The 26782-nt window shown below is 40.9% G+C and overlaps 1 long non-coding RNA gene across 1 annotated transcript in view; it reads right to left on the bottom strand.

Annotated features, from left to right (window-relative positions):
- Nucleotides 1–24336, bottom strand: part of LOC307223776 — a 66817-nt gene extending 42481 nt beyond the window's left edge. Inside the window, exon 1 of the long non-coding RNA XR_013842269.1 lies at nt 24301–24336. This is a non-coding gene — a long non-coding RNA (uncharacterized lncRNA). The remainder of the gene's footprint in view (nt 1–24300) is intronic.
- Nucleotides 24337–26782: the final 2446 nt, after the last annotated feature.

Here is a 26782-nt window from a genome sequence, read left to right as displayed (position 1 = left end):
TTTCTTCCCCCACCCCTCAGATTTGAACTTTGAAATAGTCAAGGGGAACTGCCTGGACCTACCTGAACATTCAGATTCTTCCAAGAAAGGGGGGGGGGGAATAGTTTCTCTTTTCTACTGCCAAAATGTCGTTTCAAAAGTTGGAAGCCACCCACACTCCACTGAGCAGTAGCAAGATGACAGGGGGCTCCGGGCGCTCACCCAGGGGTTGTGCTCCTTTGGAGAATTTAAGACATGGCAGACTGTCATAGCTTTAAGAAATATGGTTTATTCACCTTCAGTCTGCATGGAGGGAGTCCAGATCTTACGGTGTGGTCATTGCAAGAATTGCTTGTTCCCCACAGCAGTGCAGCACTGGAGGCAAAGGCATCTCTCCCAGCCAGCCTTCAGCCAGCCTGCCCAAGATGCAGCTCTCTCTTGGTTCTCCTCCTCTTCTTCCCAGCACACCTTGCTAAAGACATTCTTGGCAACTTCTGTCTGCGCAGGCTCAAGATTCCTCTTAGACCAACCATCAACACCTTTTGTCATGTTAATGCTTCTATCCTAGGTGAGGCCATGGCTTGGAAAAGAAGCTTTGCCTGTATTTTTCCACTGGGCTGCAATCTTCCCTTCAATACTTCAAACAATCAAAATTATACCACTTACCAACTTCTAGGGTTTACCCGCCCCCTCAAAAAAAAAAAAAAAATACCTATAACAATATTTCTATAGTATGATGACCAAGGGGTTTTACAGGAAAAACTATACTTCAAATATTTTCTAAAGAAGCGTGTGTTTGTGAGGCAGGGGACTTCAATGCTGGTCAGTGTGTGAAGTGTTTGCTGTGGGATGGGATGTGTACAATGCACAAATACAAGATGGGTGACACCTGGCTTGAGAGCAGTACATGTGAAAAGGATCTAGGAGTCTTGGTTGACCACAAAGTTGACATGAGCCAACAGTGTGACGCGGCAGCTAAAAAAGCTAATGCAATTCTGGGCTGCATCAATAGGAGTATTGCATCTAGATCAAGGGAAGTAATAGTGCCACTGTATTCTGCTCTGGTCAGACCTCACCTGGAGTTCTGTGTCCAGTTCTGGGCACCACAGTTCAAGAAGGACACTGACAAACTGGAACGTGTCCAGAGGAGGGCAACCAAAATGGTCAAAGGCCTGGAAATGATGCCTTATGAAGAACGGCTAAGGGAGCTGGGCATGTTTAGCCTGGAGAAGAGGAGGTTAAGGGGTGATATGATAGCCATGTTCAAATATATAAAAGGATGTCACATAGAGGAGGGAGAAAGGTTGTTTTCTGCTGCTCCAGAGAAGCGGACACGGAGCAATGGTTCCAAACTACAAGAAAGAAGATTCCACCTAAACATTAGGAAGAACTTCCTGACAGTAAGAGCTGTTCGACAGTGGAATTTGCTGCCAAGGTGTGTGGTGGAGTCTCCTTCTTTGGAGGTCTTTAAGCAGAGGCTTGACAACCATATGTCAGGAGTGCTCTGATGGTGTTTCCTGCTTGGCAGGGGGTTGGACTTGATGGCCCTTGTGGTCTCTTCCAACTCTATGATTCTATGATTCTATGAATGCTGCATTTTTAAATCTGCTTTCACCCAAACTGGAAATAAATATATAGAATGAGATTTTTTTAATTAACTGGAAAAAAGAGATTAAAGTGTTGATTTCCAGCACTTTTTAACTTGCTGTATTTGTGGAATTTTTTATTGGATTTGTTTGAAACTTGGCACTTCCCTAGACCACATCACATAGATCATGCGCACCACATTTTAGGTTATTAGCCCAACAGATACCTTTTTTAAAAAACACACAAGCAATTGTGTTTATAATGAAGGAACCTTGGTTTTGCTATTTACCTTAACTCTAGTTGCAGTCCTTTAATTTCTAATTGGCCACAAAGACCACTGACATCAGAGGTGCTGTGTATGTCATGAATGGGCCAAGCAATCATTTGACTGAGCTGAGGAGCCAGTTTCTGTTGGCCTCAGATTCCCATAAAAATGCAATGCTTCACTCTCAGTCTTTGTCTGTTGGAGCCATCTGGCCAGAGGACCAAATATGTGCTCTCTCAGAACCTCTTTTCTGTAAGGAACTCCATACATGATCTGAAACCCAAGACTCAAGCAGGTAACATGTAACAAGCTTTTTGCCTTTTTTATTTCACTGTTCATCTGTGTGTGATTCTTCTGTTCCCCTTCCCTCTTCTTTTTTCTTTTTTCTTAAATAAACATATCCTTTTTTTAACTTGCACATTTGATTTTCTTAATTTAAAAATGGTTTTCTCATGCTAAATTTCACAGTTGTTAAGCTATCATACTCCCCCTGCCCCGCCCATTATTATTTTTTACAATAGTTCACAAGATTTTGTGACCACTGGGTTTTGAGGGAAGAAAACAGAAGCTCCTCTCTATTTCCCCCCAGAGTCAAGCTGAGCTGGAGCTGAGTCACACTCAGAAACTTTTCAAGCAATCTGTACAGCCAAGGGAATCTCAATATGTTCATCTTGACTGGTAGTAGTCTATCATAGTTTTTTTGTGTGGTGTAGAATACTTGTCAGGTGTGTGAGGGGATGGAAATAAGGAAAAATCTCTCCTTCTAGAACTGCCACAGGTTGTTAATGTTCTGACCAGTTGCCGTACATAGCAGATAGGCTTAATTCTACCTGATGGGCCAGAAGTTGTACAGGTGTGACTGAGCTTACCTGTACATAGTTTTGCCGCTTGTTTGTTATCTGGGCCATAGCCAAAATGTTTAATGCAGTGTATGTGTAGGGTGAGTAACTAATTGTAAATTAATTGTAAAGGGCAGGACTACTCAACTTCGGTTTCTAATGCCAGCTATCCCCCCCCCCAAGGAGCTATGTGAGATATATTGTGAAAGTGACATGGTACCTAAATCATTCTTCATCTCCCTTCTTCTTCTGTGCCCCAATGCAGAAACTCAAGAGAAAGCTCAAAGACAGCATGCCAACTGTCCCTTCCCCACCAATAGCTTTTGCTCTCATAATGGTCACTGCCCTTTGATGTTGCTCAAAGGCTCAAGCCTAGATCTGTTTCCTCTGAATATCTGCTGACCTAGTGTCTGCTCGAGCATGAAACAGCAGAACATGATGATCTGGCTCCAGTACCCGTCTGCCCTGTTCTAAGCTGTTTATCAGTCAGTAGCTGAGCCAAAAGAAGATCGAATTCCTTATTGCATGGGTTGGCAAACTAAGGGGCCCACTTGCCTCCTGGATCTGGCCTGTGGACAGTCTGGGAATCGCTGCGTGGATCGCCAGCACACATTCTTTCCCTCTCCCTCACATGGCGGTGGCACCTCCTCCCTCCCTCCTCCTGGCTTTTCCCTGCCCTTCCTAGAAGAGGAAGGGGGTTGGGCTTTGTTGGTATCAGCAGCAGCAGCAGCAGCACTTGAGCAGCCGCCATTTTAAGCAGCCCCTCTCCGGAGCCCTTTCGTGCACTGCTCATCATCTCTCCTCTGCCACCAGCCCCTGCCACTGGCAAGACACAGCTAAGCAGCCACTGTGGTTCATCTGGTGTTGTGGAGAAGGGAGGGGAGTCATGGGGGGGATGGCTTATAGTCTGGCCCCCCACAAGGTCTGAGGGACAATGGATTGGGCCCCTGCTGAAAAAGTTTGCTGACCATGGCTTTATTGCCTCTTCCAGCATTTCAATAGGAACAGGCTGATCAACAAATTTATCCACCTGCTCCTCTGATCTCTCCTTAGTACATTTCCATTTCTCTGCCTAGGTTCAGAAAACCTCTCTCTCAGCTTTCTCACCTATCTGGCAACCCCCGAGGATTCTTACACAATATCTACTGACCTTGCCAGTGTGCTTCTTTGTAATTTATGCTGGCATACTGACACCCGATTCAGTTTTTCTCTTTTCCATTGTTCATTAGCTATTAACTTCCAGGCTACATTCATGTTAATGAACCAGAAAATGAAAAGGGAAATAGCTTGCTTTAACTTTATTGCTCTACCTATGATCCCTGAAGAGGTTTATGTTGTTATTGTTTAATAACATCAGTTGCTTTCCTGAAGGATTTATGAATTATTTCCTTTGACACATACTTAAACTGCAATGAAAATATGACATTTAATTCTATCCTTTTGTTGAATCTTAGGTATGGCATGGCATGGAGAGAGGAGCCCCACATTCATGCTGAATGATTAAGGTGGACACTGGCATTTCCCATGCAGGAAAACAAAAGATATGTGGCCATTAGACACACTCACTACTACCACTACCACTTATCCATCCATCCATCCATCCATCCATCCATCCATCCATCCATTCATCTCTCTTTCCAACCTTCTGTTCTGTTCTAAATTGTTACTTTCCCCCTTCCCCACCCTAAAATCCCAAGGTATGTAGTGAAAATATAGCATAAAAACACATAGTCAGCACATGATATGGTTTAAAATAGAGCAACCAAAATCTCTGGATATTTGCTAAAGCTGAAGATTATTTTATTCTTCATGTAATCAATAAAGTGTACCAGTCAGTTGTAAATGAGTCTTTGTATCTCTGTCCTTTAGCTAGTCATATTTTGGTCGATTTCTCTATTAGGGCCAAATGCCAAACTCTTATTGAATTAAAACAATTCAATAAGAATGCCCCTTTCAAGTCATTCCCAAAACCCAGCTATAACAAGCCTAACTACTAACAATAAATAACCAACAAGAGACTTAAATGAAATATCTACATTATGAACCTGAAATATATTTAATAAAGCTACTGCAGGGGCTGAATGGCTTGTTGACCAGTGATATTGTGTATCTCTAGAAACTCTGTCTACCCAAAGCCCAACACCTTAACACAATGCTACCACTTCTGCTGTCAACATCCTCACCACATCTTCGCCAACAGAGCGAGCAAGATAAAGAGATGGGAGGTGCCATTTTTGCAATCTTTTCAAGGAGAGTTCCTTTGTAGACACTGGTGTAGATTTGAACAGAAATTTATCCTATATTGCTGCCCAGCCGTCCTCATCAATATGTATATTCTAGTCCATCATTCCATTGCAGAACTGACTCTTATAACATTAATCCCTGCTTCAGTACCCCTTTGGAGAAATGGGTTACTCTAAAAGTATTATGGCTGCAAGCCTTCGGCCAATGATATGCTCCAACTTCTGCACTTAGAACCAATCAAAAGCAAGCCAGAGTATCCAGGCCAAGTGAAGGCGGGCAACTTAATTTCCATGACTCACACCACACTTCCATGCAAACTAACTCCGAGGCACATATGCTTTCCTTTTAAACCCAATTCATGCAAGCCATTGTTCACTCACATCTCTAAATATAAAAACATTGGTTGCAAATATAAAAAGACTGGCTGCTGTCCAAACACAGCTTGCACCCATCACTACTCCATTTTAAAAATAAAAATAAAAAGAGGTTTGGAAGGATAGCAAGCTTTTCCAAACTTCTCTCAGGCAAATGTTAAGTGACTCTTCTCTAAATATCTGATTCAAAGAGCAAGGAGAAGGAGAAAGATTGAGCAGTGATGAGCTATGTAAGAAATTGATAAGCTCCATTCCCTAATCTGCCTTAATTTTAGCCGGATCTTGCTCTCCCATAAACGTCTATAAACATCAGCTCAGTGGACCCTATATAAAGGTAAGAATGCTAGGGTTCTCTCATATCTTTTTAATTTGAGCACTGGGACTGACTGTACCTGCCTTTCTGAATCTGAAATAATTAAAAGATTAAATTAAAAGGTCTGTTAAGGTGAATGGGGCACTGCCCTAACAACATCAGTCTGCTCTCAGCCAGCTGCTACCCACCTGCCTTCTCACAGCAAACCCAAGAGACAGCTCTGGCTATTAGCTTCCCTTTCCACAGTCTCAGTGTTATCATTGTCGAATTCAATAGGGAAGAGCAGAAGGGCAAAATCAGGATTAGTTGGTTCTGTTTACCGTTAGCTTTAAAATAATAGCACTAGCAACATTGCATTTTTTTCCCTATCAGTAACTACATGTCATGTACAGCTGTGCAAGAAGAAAGCCCATTGTGTGGATTCCTGCTCATGAGCAATAGCTCTGTGGGGTCACAACACCCAAAGAACCACGGATCCTATTCATGCAGCGCTCCAGCTCATGTGCAGGAGACCTGCACAACATTCTTCGGGCACAACATGCTGTTACTGAAAGAAATATGTGAGTTCAGCTCTCTAACCATGTGCCAATGCAATGTGTGAATTGGGCTTATGTGTGTTAGAAATTGGGGTTGTATCCAGCAAAGTTATACTCAGAATAGACCCACTGAAATTAATGGACACAAGTCATGTCTGTTATTTTTAATGGGTGTATTCTGAGTAGGACTTAGATTAGATACAGCCCATGGCACCTTTGAATAGGATTCCCACTTAGGGTTTGATTGATATATTGGAAGCCCAGGATCAAGGTGAGTCTACTCATATCTATGTTATTCTCTCCTGTTCCCAGAAGGCAATAATCTCATGATGAACAGCAGTATTAGCTTGCAAAGCTCCAACAATTGGAGAGGGGAACCATATACAGGATCTGTTGGGGCACACAGTTTCTCAACCACCTGGAGATAATCATGAAGAATCTTCCTTCCGTACAGTCTGTGCTCCCTAGCTGGATTGGGTTGATAATATAAAGCGAGAAACCTCTCTTCTGCCACATCCTTCTGTGCCATTTGAAGATCTATTGCTGTGATATAATTATGCTATCAATACAAGGCCACAGATGACTGCAGCCAACTTGTTCATTACTGCAGAAATGGGCAATAATAGGGGAATTATGCAGATATAGATGAGGTACTGTACCATTTTTTAAATTATTATTGCATGCAAAGTTTGTGCAGTAGACTGTGATGGATGTGTTATATGCAGGAATGGAAGATAAATAGATGGTTGTTTTTTAATCTGGGTTTTGATGAACATCATCTGTTTTAGATAATAATCATGTTTTCACTGGGGTTTACATTCATCTTTTCCCCTTTCCATATCTAATTTCTCTGTAATTGCTCTTTATCATTTTAGGGGGGGGCACTGAAATGTTTTTCAGTAGTAAATCAAACAAAAATATTTGCTTTGTTAAATATCCAGTGTGGAAGAAAATAATGCCTTTTCCCCCAAGTCATGTATATGATCATTCTGTATATTAACCGAAATGCATTTGTTACAAAAGTCTTCCCCCTCTCTCTTACAAGCCTCCTACTTTTCATGGTTTTTGGAATTGTGTGCCTTTGTGTCTTCTGCATTTCACCTTTAAGTACCTCCCATCCATTTTGAACTACCTTCTGTTTGGGGATTTCTGACCATGAGATCTCACCTGGTTGATGAGGACCAAGTCCAATATAGATGATCCCCTTGTTGCTTCTTCTGAAATTTGTCAGCAAGGCAATTGAGGAATCTGTTGGACTTTACATTCTTGGCAGTTTGAGTTACAGCAGATATTAGGGTAGTTGAAGTCTCCCATGGCTACAATATTTGTCCTTTTTGAATGTTTGGTAATCTGCTGTAGGAAGGCATTATCCAAGTCTTCAGTCTGGCTTGAAGGTCTCTAGCAGACACCCATAGTAAGGTCACTGTTGTTTCCTTCTCCTACAATTTTTACGCATATACTCTCAATCTGCCTTCCATGTTCCACGCCATGAATCTCTTCACAAATGTACATATCCTTTACCTATAATGCTGCTACTACTCCTTTCCTGTTTGGTCTATTCCTTTTGAATAGGTTACACCCCTCAATTTCTATATTCATGTCATAAATCTCATCCTACCAGGTTTCAGTAATGCCTGTTAGATCATATTTGCCATCCTGTATTAAGAGTTCAAATTTGTCTTGTTTGTTTCCCATACTCTATGCATTGGTATAGAGATAACTGAAACCATGAGTCATTCCTTCCAGTTGCTTCCTTCTTGCAGCTTCCTGCCTTTTAACATTGCTGCCTCCTGTGCAGCAATGAAGCTATTACCCCCAAGACCAGGTGTTTCCCTGTCTTCTGTAATACTGTCTCTCTCACCCTCATGATTTAGTATAAAACTCTCCTGAACAGGTTCACAAGACTCTTAGCAAACATACTCTTGCCAACCACTGTGAGGTGCAATCCATCTCTTGCCAGAAGTCTTTCCTCAAGGAAGTGGCAACCATGATCCAAGAAGCCAAACCTTTCCTGCACAGCCAGTGTATATTCCTTTCTTCTTGGGCCACGACATTCAACAGGAAGGAATGATGAAAAAAATCAAAGTCAACAATGCTTGAAGCTTCAAAAGGCCAACAAACACTGGGCTGCTTTAATGCCTAGAGTTCCATACATTCATACAGCAAAAATGCCCCCTAGTTTCCCCCTGCCAGCCTCAATCAACCTCTCTTATTAGTGAATTCTGGAAATGGTAGTTCTGCATCAGGGGAATAAGGATCACGAACCTATTCTCAGCACCCTTAACAATATACAGTTCCCAGGATTCTTTTGGGGAAGCCATGACTGTTAAAGTGACATTAAATGTATGGAGTGGATCTGGCCAGAGTGCTGGAGATTTATGTTCACTGTGACTCAGCCAAAGCTACATCACAGGTTGTTGTGAGGATATAATGGGAGTATGGAGAGCAGCATATGTTGCCTTGAGATTCTTAGAGGAAAGGCCAGATAAATAAATGCAATAAATAAATATATCACTGCATGCAATAAATGCAATAAATAAATAAATATATCACTGTATGGTAAACTGGGTAAACTGGCTAAGCTGGTGACCCTACAGTTGTTGCTGAATTACAACTTCCACCAGCCCCAGCCAGCAGAACCAGTGGGCAGTGATGGTGGGAGGTGTAGTCCTGCAACATCTAGAGGGCCACAAAATTTCCACCTGTGTGCTACACTTTGGCTATTACACTTGTTCCCATGATACCACCATGCATTGCTGTGTTGGGTTGGGCCAGAATGAATATAACACTCTTTAAACTAGGGAGAAAGGAAAGCTGCATTTCTTGTCTCTTGCCGTGAACCAAGGTCAGCTCTACGAAATATCTGAAACACAATCCCAATCTTAACTAGGTCAAAGGCCTCTCAGGATCAAAGCTTAATAGGCATGACTCCCACACTGAATTTCCTGAGCACAATGTATAATGCTTAATATTAGCACCAGCATTATGAAGTAGGCCTGTTTGATCTGAACGGACATGATAAGGGGAAAGCTATTGTGAAACCTTTTAGCCATATTTTATTATCAGTGCTTAATAAAAGAAGAGGTTGATAAGAAGTCTAGACTCCAATTTTTACACTTTCAAAGGGGAGGCACCATTGAGGGTACGTGAAAGAGATCTTTCAGAGCAGACAACTCTGATAAATTAGGGCATTGGGATATAGTTAACAGTTTCTCAGTGGTGAAGAAATGTACCTAACCAAATAAGGACTAATAACAGGATGCACATATATTTTCAGGTGCCTTGGCTCTTGTTTAGATAGAATGGTATAACATAAATCTCCATAATGAACATATATCCTAAACACTTTGGGATGGTAATATTCTCAGCTTGTAATGTTAAGACCTTCCAAAAAATATAATTTTAGATTTATGCCTATTTTAATTTCAGTGAACTGCATTATGCTGAACTTTAATATTTTACTCATTATTTTCATTTTAAAAAATATTCTCCCAATACTTGTTCTTATGCCAGTTTAATTATACACAAATAATCAAGGTTCATTTAAATGTAATTGGTCAGTTAATTAGATAAAAAGAAAGAAACTCATCAGCTACATTAAAAAAAATTCAAATTCTTATGTGTGCAACACCACACATATTGTGCTCATATTCCCATGAGAATCCTAGCTGCTATGTTTTGAACCAATCAAATCTTTTCCCAAAGCAAATAAATAAAGCTTTGATAGCAGCTCCCATGTACAGCATATTTCAGTAGTCCAGTCTCAATGCAAACTAAAGCATGCCGCACTGTGGCTAGCTCCAACATCTCTAGAAAAGGTGCAATATTTGGTATGCCGGTCTAAACTGGGCGTTGGATTTAATAACAACAAGGGGAGGGGAAATATCCATTGCTGAAAACAAAGGATGGTCTGCAAATGTTAGATAATCATCATAATAATTAATAATAATTTCTTATTTATACCCTGCCCATCTGGCTGGGTTTCCCCAGCCACTCTGGGTGGCTCCCAACAAAATTAATGATAATAATAATAAAGCGATAAATATAAGACATTAAAAACTTCCCTAAACAGGGCTACCTTCAGATGTCTTTTAAAGGTCAGATAGTTATTTATTTCCTTGACATCTGATGGGTGGGCGTTCCACAGGGCGTTCCACCACTACCGAAAAGGCCCTCTGCCTGGTTCCCTGTAACCTCACTTCTTGCAGTGAGGGAACTGCCAGAAGGCCCTTGGAACTGGATCTCTGTGTCCAGGCTGAACTATGGGGTGAAGACGCTCCTTCAGGTATACTGGGCCAAGGCTGTTAGAGCTTTAAAGGTCAGCACCAACACTTTGAATTGTGCTCGGAAACAAAGTAAAGGTAAAGGTACCCCTGCCCGTACGGGCCAGTCTTGACAGACTCTGGGGTTGTGCGCCCATCTCACTTAAGAGGCCAGGGGCCAGCGCTGTCCGGAGACACTTCCGGGTCACGTGGCCAGCGTGACAAAGCTGCATCTGGCGAGCCAGAGCCGCACACGGAAACGCCGTTCACCTTCCCGCTGGTAAGCGGTCCCTATTTATCTACTTGTACCCGGAGGTGCTTTCGAACTGCTAGGTTGGCAGGCGCTGGGACCAAGCAGCGGGAGCGCACCCCGCCGCAGGGATTCGAACCGCCGACCTTTCAATCGGCAAGCCCTAGGCGCTGAGGCTTTAACCTACAGCGCCACCTGCGTCCCAGGTGGCTCGGAAACATACCTGCTCGGAAACATACTGGGAGTTTATAACTACCGTTCCATGAAGAGGAGATCCATACTGCTGACTTCTTTCTTAATTTTTGCAGAGAACTAATGAAGCCCAGTAATACCAGATGGAAGGAACTTTGCCTGGGGAAAGAAATTCTGGCATAACATTTTTTGGGGGGTTAGTGAGAAAGGGAAGTTAAAGTGTTGATCATGTATTCCAGGTCTTCAAAGTGTGCTTTAATGTAAGAACAGGTGCAGAGAGGGCACACCCTGGGAGAAGAGGGTGATGGTAGATGAAAAGGAAAAGAACCAGCCAAACCCCAGGGTGTGACTGCTCGAAACTGACAAAAAAATTTGGATCAACAGCTTTGATGCACAGTGCCTGGATTTAACTTTCCTTTGTGCTGTCTGCTTCTTCGACCATTCATGTGCAGAGAAGTGTGCACCTACCTCTCTCCCAACTGCTCAAACCCCACAGGCCTCAACGAGCCTTCCAATACTCTTTGCAACATCCCTGAACTGGCCAGGGAGCCTGCTTATAAAAAAAGGAAGGGCTGCCATGGAACATTCACTATCTCTCCTGAAATCTGAGCACTGATTCAAAGTTCTTATTTGACCCCGGGTTGTTATTTAACCAGAAGTTAACCTTGAAACTATCGTTTAGCTTTTGGTGTGAAACCAATTGCTCAAATAATAGGGGCAATTGATGAAGACTGAACCACATTGCCATCCAATAGCAAAATGCTGTCAGCTTGCATGCTCTATATCAGAAAAACAATGCACAGGCAATACAAATGCATCAGGTAATGTGGGGATTATTCTGTGCACTTCACATGCAAATTTGTGGATTTGATGGACTTTCGTATGTAGAACCGTGGTTCCCAAAGGAGGCACTACCACACCCGAGGGTGGGGGTAGGATTACCTGGGGGTGCTAAGAGGCAATGAGGCAGCAGTGGGGGCACTGGGGGTGTAAATGACTGTCTGAAAATTAAACTAAATGGTTTTAACAGGATTGTGAATAAATGTGCAATTGATTGGTACTGTTTTGAATTTTATTGTGTCGTTATCTTCCATCATGGGTTGTGCAAATTGCTATTCTGAATAATGTTTTTATAGGGTGAGGGACACTGGGGGTGAGCTCATGGAACCAAGAATGTGGTGGGCCCAGAAACTTTGGGAACCACTGGGGGGGCAATTTGCCCCCCAGGCAGAGGGGGTACGCTCACCTGATGCATCACCTGATGTGTCAAATGATGCTGCCTGGGTCGGGATGTGTGGGGGATGATCTCCATGCCTGCTCGTCCCAGCCGCAGCTCAGCAACCTGGCAGCCCAGGAGCTGGGCTTCAGCTGGGACGAGCGCAGGTGATCGTTGCTTCACTTGTCCTGGCTGCTGCCTGGGTCCTGGGCTGCCGGCAGAGGGTGCCCAGCAGCAGGAGGGGGTGGCAGTCCCCTCAATATTAGGGTGGCCATTGCCCTTGCCCAAAAATATTGGGAGAGCTGAAGCCCCCTTTGTCCCATATACCTGGCACCACTGGGGACCACAGATCTAGAATTATCAAGATAGGAACAGAACATGAATCAGGACCTCCAATGTCCACTTTACATTAACAGCCTGGAGATACTCTGGAAGAGAGATGGAGAACCTTTTTGAAGGCTCTAGTCCCTTTCTGGGCAACCTTCCAGGCACTCATGCCAATGGAGGGTGGGACCTGAGGTGAAAGTGGGTGGAGCAATGAATGCAGATTTTATCTTTGCACTGTAGGTTAGCTTTTTTCACACACCCTTTTCTGTCCTTCAACCAGACAAGCAAGAGGCATGATCAAAGTCCAGGGATACATCCCAGCCAAGTGAAAGAACCTGGGGTATGAATGAGGACCAGTGATGGGTGTGGTCCAGGAAGAGTTTTGAGGGTTAGACAGAAAGACCTGGAAGTCCACATTCAAAGCTTGCACCTGACGTTATCCAGCCCTGATGTAGAACTCACTTGTGAGATCCCACCCTATGATGACATTTTGGATTCCTAAAAGATTCCCTTGCTTCGCTGATTCCAGGCCCTGGTTCAGCACTAAAACCTCAAAGAAAGAGTGAGGTCATGTTTATCAAGCTGGAAGCATTAAAGGAAGGCTCTGATATATTTTAATGCTGATTTCTCTCCCTCAGGCAGAAAATATTCACTTAAGCCATTGATTGTGTTCCTTAGCATTGTGGCATACTCATTAATATCAGCTACTGTACTGTGCTCGTATTGATGTATTATGAGGAACCATTTAAACCTAATAAGTTTAATCAAATATGCCATTTTAAAAACAACCATTTAAACCTAATAAGTTTAAGCAAATATGCCATTTTAAAAACAAAAGAAAATAATGTTTGTTTGGAAATCTAATGCTTTTGGCAATGAAAGGGGAAAAATGAGGCCATACCTCATCTTAAATTCAAAAATGTATATAGCAGTGATTTCAAAGCCCTCAGCAATAACTGTGGAAATGAAAATGTTCAAAATGCAGTGAGCTCAACATTATGCAAAACTAGAGAGGCAAACAAAGAATGCTGCTTGGAAATATATTTATTCGTGCAGTGTTTTAACCTGACACTTGTAGGTCTGTCACAGGTAATTGAGTTATCTGCCATGAGACGGCAATTGCTTTAGGGACATGAAAGAACAGCAACAAAATACAGTATAAGGTACACCAGTGGAATCTAAGGGCCTTCTTTCAGGTGGGCTGCAGGTCTGGTGTGGGGAATCTCTGACTCAGAAGAAGGAATGGAGGAGAGTGTCACTGATTCCACCTCTGTAAGCAAATTTGCACCTCTCAGACAAATAGATGGACTGGAACATAATTATCATTCAGATTTTGTATTTCTCCAAATTTTACTCTACTGTACTCAGCTCAGAAAATGTACCAAGGTGACCTGCAAATTCATGGAATGTTCCATATTTTAAAGAAAGAAGGAAAGAAAAATGTACCAAAATACCTGTGAACTTCTAGCTCATGTGTCTTAAAGGGATTTCATCAATTCACTGAATAATGAATGGAAAAACCTGGTGTAAATAGACAGGTGAAGTTAAGCTCTCCTCGATGTGTTTACATATTTCAAAACACATCCGTTTGAACATATATTCACTGCCTTTCATGTACTGATTTTACACAACAGCACAACTTCTGAGCGCCTTTGATTAGGTGACAATTAACTAGTACCAGCAAACTCACACTTGCAGCCTTTCTACTCCCCAAGAAAGAAATACCTCCTTGTATAACCATTAGCGTTTGATGTGGATGTCATGCAATGCAGACTTCTCAGTACAATTAAGCACCCACTTTTTAAAGTTCAAATGGTGGCAAAAGCTCTACAAACTCAAATTGGGTTAGAAATAATCTAATAGTCTTTATATCCTTCTATCCACCCACTTCCACAGAAAGTGACTTTTGCTTCTACCAGTTCAGAAACGGTGTCCCTATTTGTTGCTCAGCACAATGCAGCTGTCACCTTTGGTTTCTACATATGCCAAAGGATGCAGATGCCAACAGTAGCAATGTATCAAAGGGCATGACATGGCACTGGGTAAGAAAAGAATTCTGGGCCACATCTGACAGTCAAAAGAAACCAGCTGCATGAGAATGAATGCTTGCAGCTGCAATGAGTAGGCTTCATAGCCAACAGATATGGAAGGGAGCTGACGGGAAGGCGATTCTTATAAAGATGGTGGCCTGGCTTCATTATTGTAGCTAGGAACAAAGACTTCGGCAGTGGGCAAAATAAGTGACTTACCTTTCTGAGTATTTTTGCTGCAATCAACAACAAAAAAAAGAAATTTGTTTTTTTCTCCCTTTTATCTGGCTTGTGGAAATATTAAAACATGGTAACTGAGAGATTAAGGGTTTTTTATTTTTTTAAAAAGTGGTGATTTCATATATGTGTGTATGTGTGTGTGTGTGTCTGAAATTCAGACTTCTAATCTAATCACAAAATTATGTATATATTTACTAATAAATTTTAATGATCGGGTTTTGGAGAAGCACATTGTTGCAAAATTGTGCAAGTTTTTGGTTCTCACATTTTTCCTATATAAAATGTAAATCAATATATGTATTAATTGATCCTTAATTTGCCAGTATGCAAGAAATATGCCTTTGCATATTGCATCTCTTATAGGAGCCAGATTCAGTCGCAGATTCTGTTTTGCTTCTGTGCTGTCTGTGAAATATAGGCCTTGTGCAAATTTAATGTGCCTTATAGCAGTGCCTAGGCTGCATATTTCTTTCCAGCACAAAGGTTTTCCATATATGGAAGCAAGTATCCTAGAATTATACTGAATAAAAAAAAGCACAACAATTTACTAGCTGTGGACCAGCATGCTCCACAGCTATACCAATAATAAAGACATTATATTAATTAAATGCAAATGCAAATATTAAGGCAAGCTGCTGCCCTCCAGCATATGATAATTTTTCCATCTTCGTTATTCAGGAATTAAAAGGAAACCTTCAGAATGCAAACTGAAACTGGTGTAATTTTGTTCTTTTTAAAAATGAGTTGATTAGCTCAGACCCAGTGGGGAACCCTGCTATTTTCCCTGCTGTCACACTTCTTACATTTAGGGAAGAAGGCATCTCCCCAGAGTTTAAGAAAATACAGTCTGCTCATGCTCAAAATTTTATTTTTGTTCAAACTGTGCCTGGTACTGAAACAAATTTCTGGACTTGCACATAGGGACCCTGAAATCAACCAGCAGTGGAATCATGTTTATTTGTAAGTAAGTCCCATTGCATTCAATGAATTTACTCCCAGGGGAGCTGTTAAGTTGTGGGTGAACATATCAGACGACACAGTGATTCTTCAAACAGTTCTTGTTTATTCACAAGCCAGAACAGAACTGAACTGAAGGGTTCAGCCAGCCTGCTTATATAGAGCTCCACTAGAACACAACAGTAACCATTTTCTGTAACTATCCAATCACTGAATGTCACTTTCGATCCCTTATTTGCATATGTGGACCTGAACTATCTACAGTATCCCCCTGCTGGCCCACTTCAGTACATAACAGGAGCATGCCTAGGAAAGATTGCAGTCTCATCTCAACATGCTGAAAGTATTTTTTGTCAACAGGCAGGTTGCAATTCAATCTGAAATGGGCTGCAGCACAACTAGTGTTGTTCCTTTAAGAAACAAGAAACCTCTCCTTTTAGAAAAAAATTGAAACCTCTCCTGGATGTTGACATTCTGACTGCATTCTCTGTGACCACACTGATGGTGGTGGGAAGCGTATTTTAGATCCCAGCAGCAATGAATGTGCACTCAGCCAGAGAGGTGTGTCTCTGCTTGGGGTCACAGGTAGTCCTGGCATATATGGACAACTGGGGTCCCTGATGCAGTCAAAGTTGTGGAAGTTGAAATGCGTCTTATTATTATATCTAGCTGACACATTTCTAGACTGTCCTTCAACTGATCTTCACAGAGTGGTGTGCAGATTTTGTTAATACACAGAATAAAATCTGAATGATAAAACTGCAAAACCACAATAATGTGGAAATGCTCACAAGCAGCCCAACACTCAACTATCAGCAACCATTTAGTCCTATTATAAGCCGCCAAAGACAAGGAAGAACAAATAAAATCTCCAGTTGGTAATGGAAATATATCAATGAGGAAGACATGCAAATCTCCACTGAGAAGGAATTCCACAACCATGGCACCAGAACTGTGTCACACTCATGGTGCAGGGCTACATCTTTATTATTTGTGCTATTATAAACATTAATCACTCATCCTTCATTTGCCATAACAATATGCAAGGCCAGTGCTATTTTTCTAGGAAAAGAGGTGCTGGAACTCACCATGAACACCTCCCTCATTTCTTTTAGAATGGCAGTGGTGCCACCTGAGAAGTGCTGGAACTACGTTTTGGGGAGTTCCAGCTGAAAAAAAAAAGTCCTGTGGTGCCTACAGACGATAGAAGCAAAATAGCTGCTTCTAAAAAACACACAAAAACAGCCGGAAATATTGTGTGCAGCTAGTAAAATTTGTATTAATTTTTTTTTAAAAAAAAGAAAAAAAAGAAAAAAAGAAAAAAAGTCCTGTGCAGGGCATCTCTCTCTCTCTCTCTCTCTCTCTCTCTCTCTCTCTCTCTCACACACACACACACACACACACACACAACAACAACAACAACAACAACCTAAAGTGCCTAGTTGGGTCTGCAACAGATAAAAAAGCACGTTGAATGCCTGCCAGAATAATAATGACTTAACAGCATGCCAAAAAGCCCACAGAGAAATGGCCCACCTCTGACAGGAGGTTCCATAGCCTGGGTGAAGCCATGCAGAAAGCCTCCTCCTCCTTTTTGGGGTTTACACAATGGAACCCATGGTGGAAGCAGCACACTCCAGGAGCCTCTGCAGCAACACAGGGAATGCGGGAGATTATGACTGGGACCAGAAGCTGGGAAAGAGGAGCACGTACCAGCATTCTGATATTGCCCATTCTTTGACTAAGAAGTCCTGTGGATACAGAGGAGGAGGAATATTCATTTGAAGGCATCATTAAATACTCTTTCTGAGCTGGGTTATGCTAGGAAAGAAAACATTTTTTATTCTTTTGCCCTCACCTGCAGAAATTACACTAATCTTAAGGGCCCCATTACAGTTGTAGTTAGAGTTAGTGTATTTTTGGTCTTTGTGGAAGCCACCCAGAGTGGCTGGGGAATCCCAGCCAGATGGGCGGGGTACAAATAATAAATTATTATTATTATTATTATTATTATTATTATTATTATTATTAGGAGTTTCACCAAGATGGATTTAACCAATACTCCAATCAAGATTATAATAATGTGGCTGGACAATATGAATATATTTCATACTTAGAACAGAATTCCTCAGTTTGGAACAATCCTAGACTTAAAACTACAGATAGATCTTGCTTGAACTTCTATCCCCCTCCCCACCATAAAATAACAAAGATGTTCTTGCCATCCTTTCCCCTTCTATAATATTTAGATCACTTCCATGGGGATGTGGAAAAACTTATTTTGGATCTGAAGTTCAAACTTTCACTTTTCCCAAAATAATATGTGAACCAAAACACAGCTTTTCTTCAAAATCCACACTGCTCTGAATTTTGTGATGCAACTCTCCAAACAAATAGTGTTTAACAGTATGCATATATTGGCTGGTTACAGTACCATCAAATAAATGCAATATGGACAGAAGATAAAAAAGTAGGAATGAATGAAAAGAAATCCAAATTCCAGATTGAAATAATTGAAAGCAAAACCAAGTTACTATCTAAAATGTACGATATATTACTAGAATGGGATACAAAAGATGAAGAAATTAAGGAGGTCATGATAAAATGGGCGATGGATCTGGGACATAACATAGAATATGAAAAATGGTCAAAATTATGGAATGACGGAATAAAATTCACGGCAAGTGTTGTAATTAGAGAAAACCTAGAGAAGATGATATATAGGTGGTATATAACACCAGTAAAATTAAGCAAGATGTACAAGACCGGTAATAAGGCCTGCTGGAAATGCAAAATAAAAGAAGGTAATTTCATACATATGTGGTGGACATGCGAGGAGGTCAAGAAATTCTGGAATTTGATCTACAACGAATTAAAAAAAATATTTAAGTACACATTCCCTAAAAAACCAGAGGCCTTTTTACTAGGTATTATTGGAGAAGAAATAAGGAAAGAAGACAAAACTCTGTTTCAATATTCGACAGCAGCGGCCAGAATATTAATTGCAAAAAATTGGGAAAGCACAAATATACCAACGGTGAGGGATTGGCAAACAAAATTATTTGAATTTGTCGAATTGGCAAAAATGACGCAAAAAATTAGAAATCAAAAAAAATACAAAGTTAATTGGTGATTGGAATAAATTTATGGTCTATATTGAGGGAAATTATAGAAACTTACCAACTATAGCAGGTCTGTTATAAATCTTACGATGTATAAACCAGTAATCAATGCCAGCTGTAGAAAATGAAGTTTTCAAACTAAGAAACCCGTAATCAGCAGGGAAGGAAGTCAGTTTGTGTATTTAAATTATGTACCTAAATCTGTTATGTACATTAGTCTTTTTTTTTCTTTTTTTTATCTTCTTTTTTGTATTATGTGTAGCTGTATTTCTTTTTTAATTTATGTTTTTTTTTGTGTGTGTGTTGTAAAAGAAACTCAATAAAAAGAAATTAAAAAAAACAGTATGCATATATTATGGCATTGTGTGCATATAAATGCAACTATTAGTGAAATGCATTATATTCGGAGGAATTGCTTGCAAAAATGTGTATACTGTATTAGGAACAACAGCATACAATAATGTGTTTATTAGGAGAAATTTGCGCTAAAATGCTAGTGAATTTTCAAGAGGACTTTAAAGAATTAATAAATCCCAAACTGATGTAGAAACGTGAAGAATTTAAGAACTGAAACTGAGAGAAATCTAAATTGACAGATTTGTCCATCTTTGCTGCTCAATCACACATTTAGCTGGAGACTTAAGCTACTCCTATAACCTCACAATAGCTGCATCTCACTGTAAATGCATTTAGTTAGTACGGAACATTGGCTTCAGTATATTGCAAGTTATTGTGAGAAAATTCCTAACCCCCACTTGATTCTCTCAGGCTAAGCAGTATTCTCGAGGCACAAATTACCATCCAGACTAAATAATGGCAGAAAATTCTGGCCTCTGTTCAAATATCCAATATTGGCTGCAAGCTAAAATTAATTCAAATTAATCTGCTCCACAGAATTTATTGGGCCTCTCCACATCACCTAATGTATTAGATTGCCAAACACATACTCTCTGGCAATGCAATTTCCCGTTGGGGAGAAGAGGATGCAAGATATGTAATCTTGTCCTAAGGTCTAATTATATCTTAGCTAAAACAGGTGCATGTGTGTTTTTGTGTGGGATATGATGAAGGTTTTCATCAACGGAAATGTGAACTTCTGCTTCCATACTAATATGGGTAATGGAGGAAAAATATTTGGTGGGAGTGGGCATGCAGCAACTATCATTATACACTCCAGAAGGTAGCACCTCTTTACTATGAATGCCTCCCCACCACCGCCAAGATGAGAGATCCTGAATAAAGGCCATGCAGCAATGGAAAGGCATAATGCATGCCTAGTGATACTTGAAAAGCTTTCGGAGCTGTAGCTGCTTCTTACTGTCCCCTTTTGCTAGTGGCAATGCAGAACTGCAAGATTATTTTTAATACATCTCCTTTCAAGAGCAGCTGAGTTTAGGCTGCATGTTTCTTTTTGTATTCTCTCTGAACGCAATGGCAACAGCATTACAGTCAGGGCTGCAGTACTCTTCTGCGCAGACTCTGCAAGTCCTGACAAGTACTGCTAACCATGCAACAAACCAAAGAATTGCCAAGCATGCAGACATTAGAAAGCAAGCATACTACAGCACTGAGCAGGCTTCAAAAGTGTAGATGAATACAGACATGGAAGAAAGTCAGTTATGCTGTGTTTGCCTTTGCCTCACAACACACTATTGAACCTCATCCATTCTTGGACTACCTCACTGGGCTATACCTCAGTTTCTTCTAAAGACCCTACATAGCTAGATCGTTTTGATATCTGACTTCTACCACACCAGCCTAGACCTTGCCAGGTGGCACTGTGGTCTAAACCACCAAACCTATTGGGCTTGCAGATCATAAGGTTGGTGGTTTGAATCCACGCGATGGGGCGAGCTCCCGTTGATTTTCCCCAACTCCTGCCAACCTAGCAGTTCAAAAGTATACGAGTGTGAATAGATAAATAGGTACTGCTGTGATGGGAAGGTAAATGGTGTTTCTGCACACTCTGGCTTCCATCACAGTGTTCCATTGTGCCAGAAGCGGTTTAGTCCTGCTGGCCACATGACCTGCCAAGCTGTCTGTGGACAAACATCAGCTCCCGCGGCCTGAAAGCGGAGATGAGCACCACACCCCATAGTTGAATTTGACTGGACTTAACCGTCCAGGGGCCCTTTACCTACCTTTTACCTTTATATACATAAAAATGTAAGGGTGTCATTGTGCAGCCCCCATTGGGGGATTAGTAGTGCACATCACAATCCTGGATTTGCACCAAGTCAGAGTGCAGCCCCAGTTAGAGGATTGGAGTTGATTTAATATTTGTACTCTTCTTTTCCAATGACAAATGTTGACCTCAGAGTGGCTCACAGTAATCACAACAGCATTTAAAAAACAACAAACCTTGCAATCACTATACTATCAACCGCATTAGCATATAAAGCAAACGGCAACATTAATCAAAACAATTAATACAGTTCAATCAAGTCATAGTGCCTTATGGCAATCCTGGATTTGCATGAAGTCAGGATGAGGGAGGGGATCAAGAGAGAAGGCAGGTTGCACAACAGCAGAGGAAAGGTGTAGCTTTAAATGACAGCAGAAGTTTGAATAAAGCAGGGATGGACACATACGGAAATGGAGGTTTTGCAAAACAGCAGAAATTAGAAAAAAGCAGCATGGAGGGGACACAATGTATGGGAGTAGGAAGATGCAGGAGGTCACCATGGGGGTTGTTTGCGTGCAGAGGGGATGCACAAAAGGAAGTTGCATGTGGATGAATGTAAAAATGGGTGCAAAGTGGGGCTGCAGATTAGAATAAAGAAGTGGCTTCAGAAATGGGGTTGGGAAGGTGAAAAGTGAATTTAGTGGTTGTATGGGATGGGAAGAGAAAGCTGTAGAGGGTTAATTTGGGGGTGGCAGGGGAGTTGGCTAGTGGAGCGAGCAGGGGTGCAGCCGTACGTATGTATGTTTTTGTGTGTGTGTGTGCATTTATAGTGAAAACCCACCTTATGAAAGAGCTGGGCTTCAAATGTAGTGAAGGACTCACTGTTCTGTGCTTCCCCCTCGCCCCATGCTTTCATAAATATTTTCATATAATTGAAAACTCAAATCTATTTCATTTCCCGATTTTAGTGAAATATAATTTACAACCAAAGATTGCATTTCTCGTGAAGTTCCTATCGATCCAGCGCTGCTGGTCTGTTGGTGACTCACTTCACATTTATAAGAAGATACTATTCTTATATTACTCATATCCTCAACTGAGGTGTGAGCTCATAACAAATAACAACAAGGAACCTAGCCAGCTTTTCCAGGGAGGCTAGCATACTTCAGTCCTGACCAGCCTACATAAGGTTTCAGTTAGCTCTAGCTGCTCACAGAGACAAGATAACTTGTGGCTGCCTTAGTATAACCCTTTGGAGCTGTCCAAGGTCCTGTATTCTCTCTGCTTGACTCAGACTGGGGACAGGACAGTGCTTGTTTTCCCCATGAGTCTCAAGTGCCCACAGAACTGGTAACTCTTAGAATCACAGAATCATAAATTGTAAAATTGGGAGGGACCACCAGGGTCATATAGTTTAACCCCCTGCAATGCAGACCACCATCTTTGTGGCTTGAGAGAACACAGCATGTATGGTGCAGTCCTACATGATTTTGGGCCAGTTCTGGATAACAGTCCTCCTTATTTTTTATTTTAAAAATAATTTTATTTATAATTTTTCAACTAATAAACAGTTCGACAATATTTCAGATTTAGAAAGCAATCATTCCTCCTACAACTTCTCCTCCCTCCCCTCCATGGTTCCCTCAAATTTTCAATTTATGTTGCATATTATAGCTACTCTATTCTATACCTTTGCCCTATCTCACAATAAATACAAAAAATCACCCACATTGCTGTTCTTACTCAAATCCTATTTCAGCAGCCATTCTTCTTGGGTAGGTACCACCTCAACACACCATTTTTGTGTGTATAATATTTGTGCTGCCATGGTTGTGTAAAGAAATAGATTCATCTGTTGGGGGGGGGGGATTTCTGCTTCAGTTATCCCTAGTAAAAAAGCTTCTGGTCTTTTTGGGAAGGTTGCCTTAAATAGCTTTTTCAACTCATTATAAATCATCTCCCCAAAGTCCTTAGCTACTTTGTTACTCATTTGTAACATGAGTCTTCTTTACATTTCCAACAAAGATTTGACGTTGATTTATACAGTTTGGATAATTTACTTGGTGTTAGATACCATCTGTATATCATTTGCATAAAATTCTCCCTCAAGGTATGACATACGGTGAATTTCAACCCAAATTTCCCCAACTTTTCCCATGATTCTAATTCTATGTTGTGCCCCACATGCCTAGCCCAGTGGACCACAGTAGATTTAACCTTTTCATCTTTGATTTGCCATTCTAACAATAACTTATACATCCTCGATATCACTATTACTCTATTTTTAATTAGTTTGCATTCAAATTGGAACTTTGCAACACATCAAAGCAACACTTTTTATAGCATTTGAACATTTCATTCAGGTGGTTATAATGCAACCAGCTCATTACCCAATTTCTAATATCATCAAACTTTTTCAGTTTTACATATTTTTCTGTAAAATCTAATAGGTCTCTGTATGTTTTTGCATGTTCAATTTCTTCTGGGAAATTGCTTCTATGGGTGAAAGCCACATCTTTACTGCTGAGATTCTACCCAATAGTGATAATTTCACCCTTCCCCATATTTTCAAGTTCTTTCTAACCTTTTTCCATACTATGACATAATTATCTTGGAATATATTGGGGTTCTTAGCAATCAGCCATACACCAAAGTATTTAATTTTTTTCTCAATCTTTATTCCACTTAACACTCCTAGTTCCGCTTTTAACTGTGGTTCTTAACTGCACCACAGTTAAGAACTCCACCTTCTTTTGAAGAAATATTGCTGATACTCTCACCTCTCAAACATCTCCCTAATTTCAACCTGTGCTTTATGGCAACAAGGGTGTAAACTGAAGCTTGATTTTGTTAAGACAAATAAAAGACATAGCCATTTGCAGCCTAAAGACATCTAAAACCACATCTGTTCAAACACAAGTTTCTTGTTCTGCAGTGGGTCTCTTGAATAAAAAGAGAGAGATGTCTTACATTTATTGCAAGCAATGGCTTTATATTGTGTGTCCTTGAAAGCTCTTGGAGTTAAATACCAGTTAGGATCGCAAGATGGCTGCAATTGGTATTGCTGCTTGAGTTCACTACTTTTGCATGTCTCTGTGTGTAACAAAGCAACAAACACTACACCTATTCTTAGCTCACTGAGGGTGCAATCTCATCCATGTCTCTTGAGATGTAGGCCATATTCAGTTCAATGGGAAATACTGCTACGAAAGTGTGTACGGGATTGCAGCCTGAAGCACTTGTTCCAGTTCTCCCTATTAGTAGCACAGAATTCTTATAACACTGTTATCCCACAGCACACATTGCACTTCAGCGCTGAAACAAGCCTTCAAAAATTAATTTAAACCCTTTTCTATGGTGGCACCTGATCTCTGGAATGTTTTCCCCCATCCCAAATTTGAGAGGCTCTATCTATAGTGCGTTTAAAATACTGGAAACGTACCTTTTTGTCTAGGCATTTCCTGGTTGTTGATTGCTGGGTTGCACAGCTGGACTGAACTACTGTTTGTTCTGGACTATTCTTAGTATTTCTGGTGCTTTTATCTGCTGGTTATTTGTTATATATAGCTTGCACCCTGCAGGGGTCACTTCAGTGCTGCTAACACAGCATTTTGACTTCCTCCCAGAGGCACACTCCATTGTCTCTCAAGACAGATGAATGCCAACAACAGCAACAGGAAGCAGTCCGTAAGTTGACTAAATAAATAATAATAATCACAGTTACTTACATACACCCTTATTGGTTTCCCCATAGCACTGTTATATCTATCAAAAGAGTCATCTATCCATTCATTTAATCAAGAACATCATGTGTTTGCTTTTAATAAAATTCCCATGGTGGGTAGCCATCATTTCTCTAGAACAAATTCTAACCCTAAACTAGAATATTTGCAACAAGAACAGTCATATTACCAATAATGTTAAACAATGAAAACACAAAATTCCTTTCTCTCCATTAATTTCATCCCTGATCTTATGACGCTGCTCCAGTTCTTCATTCTATTTAGTTCTATTCTCAGTTGGCCATAAGCACAAGTAAAACATTTGGCCTACAGTCTTTAACTTTCCAGTGAGGCCAATCCTATTTATAGAGAGTGTTTTTGTGACAGACAAATGGAAATGTTTTAGGAATCCATTGTTGCTATTGCAAAAAGTTCACATGAACCGCTCTTCCAATTAGACTAATAGTTCACCTAATCCAATATCCTGACTGTAACAATTGACCACGCCAGGTGCTCCAAAGGTACATTGAAGGCCATTCTTCACATGAGGCCATTCTTCACATACAGCAAACAGTCTTGTGTGGCAGCCACACAAGTTCAGCAGCAACACTAAAAGTCTGGATTTCCAAATCCATATACTAGGGAGTGGGATTTATTACCCGAGCAAAACTGTTTGAGATTGCACTGCACAGGACTTTGGTGGCTGTGCTTAGAAAACCATGATCTGAAATACCACACAGACATGGCTATCTGGCCTTTCCGATGAAGGGAGCTTGTACATGTTCAGGTGTACATATCTCAGGGGTTTCTCATTGTATGTGGCACAAAGTACTTTCTTGATCCTTGAGGCCAACAGCAGGTGCTTAATGGATTGCTCCCGTCTTTTTCATTTTTGCTTTTGTGCTGACTAACCAAATTATTTAGTGGATGTTTCCCCTGAAAAAGAACCAGGGAGAAGGAAATCCATGCATTCCTCTCACCATATGGCAAAAAAAATAAACTCAAGCAAGGCTCAGTTGTAATCTAGGGAAAGGAAGTCAGTGAATGACACATACATCAACAATAATGAGAATGCTCAGCTAAATGAATCATGAGTATATTGTGTCATATATAATCACTGACAAGGCAGAGCAGCAGGGAGAACAATATTTTATCGGATGCAAAGAGTTTTGCAGAGTATTTAATCATTAAAAGCACCGTACAAAGGGGTTTCCCTGTGATCAACAGATCCTTTCATCATTAAGTGACATGTTATTCATAGGTTAAACAGCCAAAGGTAAAATGCTTCCAGATAACTCTCTTTTTTGGGGTCTCAGTGGGCTAGATTCAATTCCATAGTTTTGCTAGCAGGACCCTCTCCTCTCCCCATCCGCCTCCACTGGTCAACTCCCTTGGCAATGCCCCCCCCCCCCCCCGCAGCCAGGATTGGCTAATTGATGAGGCTAGGTGGGAACCTCCAGGTATCCAGCTTGGGGGGGGGGCAGCGAAGCCAGCTACCTTGCCGGAGGTCTAGTAGTCTCCAAGGGGTTGCTGCGCACGACCATGCAAAAGCCGCCCTCCAGTTAATACGGGGAACGGTCATTCTGTCAGACAAGTGGAGAGAATGTTTGTTTTAGCACTACATTGGATTACAATATTTCAATGTGTTTTTTTAAATAATTGGTGAACAGCATCTTTCATGCTGGTTTATCTTCTGAAATGACCTGTCCTGATCATTTCAGAAGACACCCCTTTCAATATGACTTCTTTGGCTTATGGGTTTGGATGTTCAAGCCCAAACCAGTGTGTGTGTGTGTCCTCACAATGAAGAATAAGAAAGCTGTAAGATGAAATTTAGGATGAATCTTCTACAGCAGGGACAGATGTAGCCCGTCAGAGGTTATTGGAATCCACTCCTAATAGCACTAGCCACCAGATCCAGTCGTTAGGGATGATGGGAGTTGTGGTCCAACAACATCCAAAGGGTTATATGTTCTTCATCCCTGTTCTTTTGAGTTTATTGAAAATGAAAATCATTTGAGTTTATTGAAAATGAAGTTCTCTCCTCCATTTGCCCAAGTCTACCTACTGTGATTGACAACTGAGTAAGGAGGCGGGAAGATGTGAATCTGAATTTCCCTCACAAATAATCACTGTACTTAAACATGGTAGCAGATCAGATAACCTGGTTACAGTGGATTATTTTAAGTATGTTTACAGAAT

This window comes from Podarcis cretensis (assembly GCF_951804945.1).
Source record: "Podarcis cretensis genome assembly, chromosome: 9".
Taxonomy (NCBI): domain Eukaryota; kingdom Metazoa; phylum Chordata; class Lepidosauria; order Squamata; family Lacertidae; genus Podarcis; species Podarcis cretensis.
This window is presented reverse-complemented; position numbering and strand designations above follow the sequence as displayed.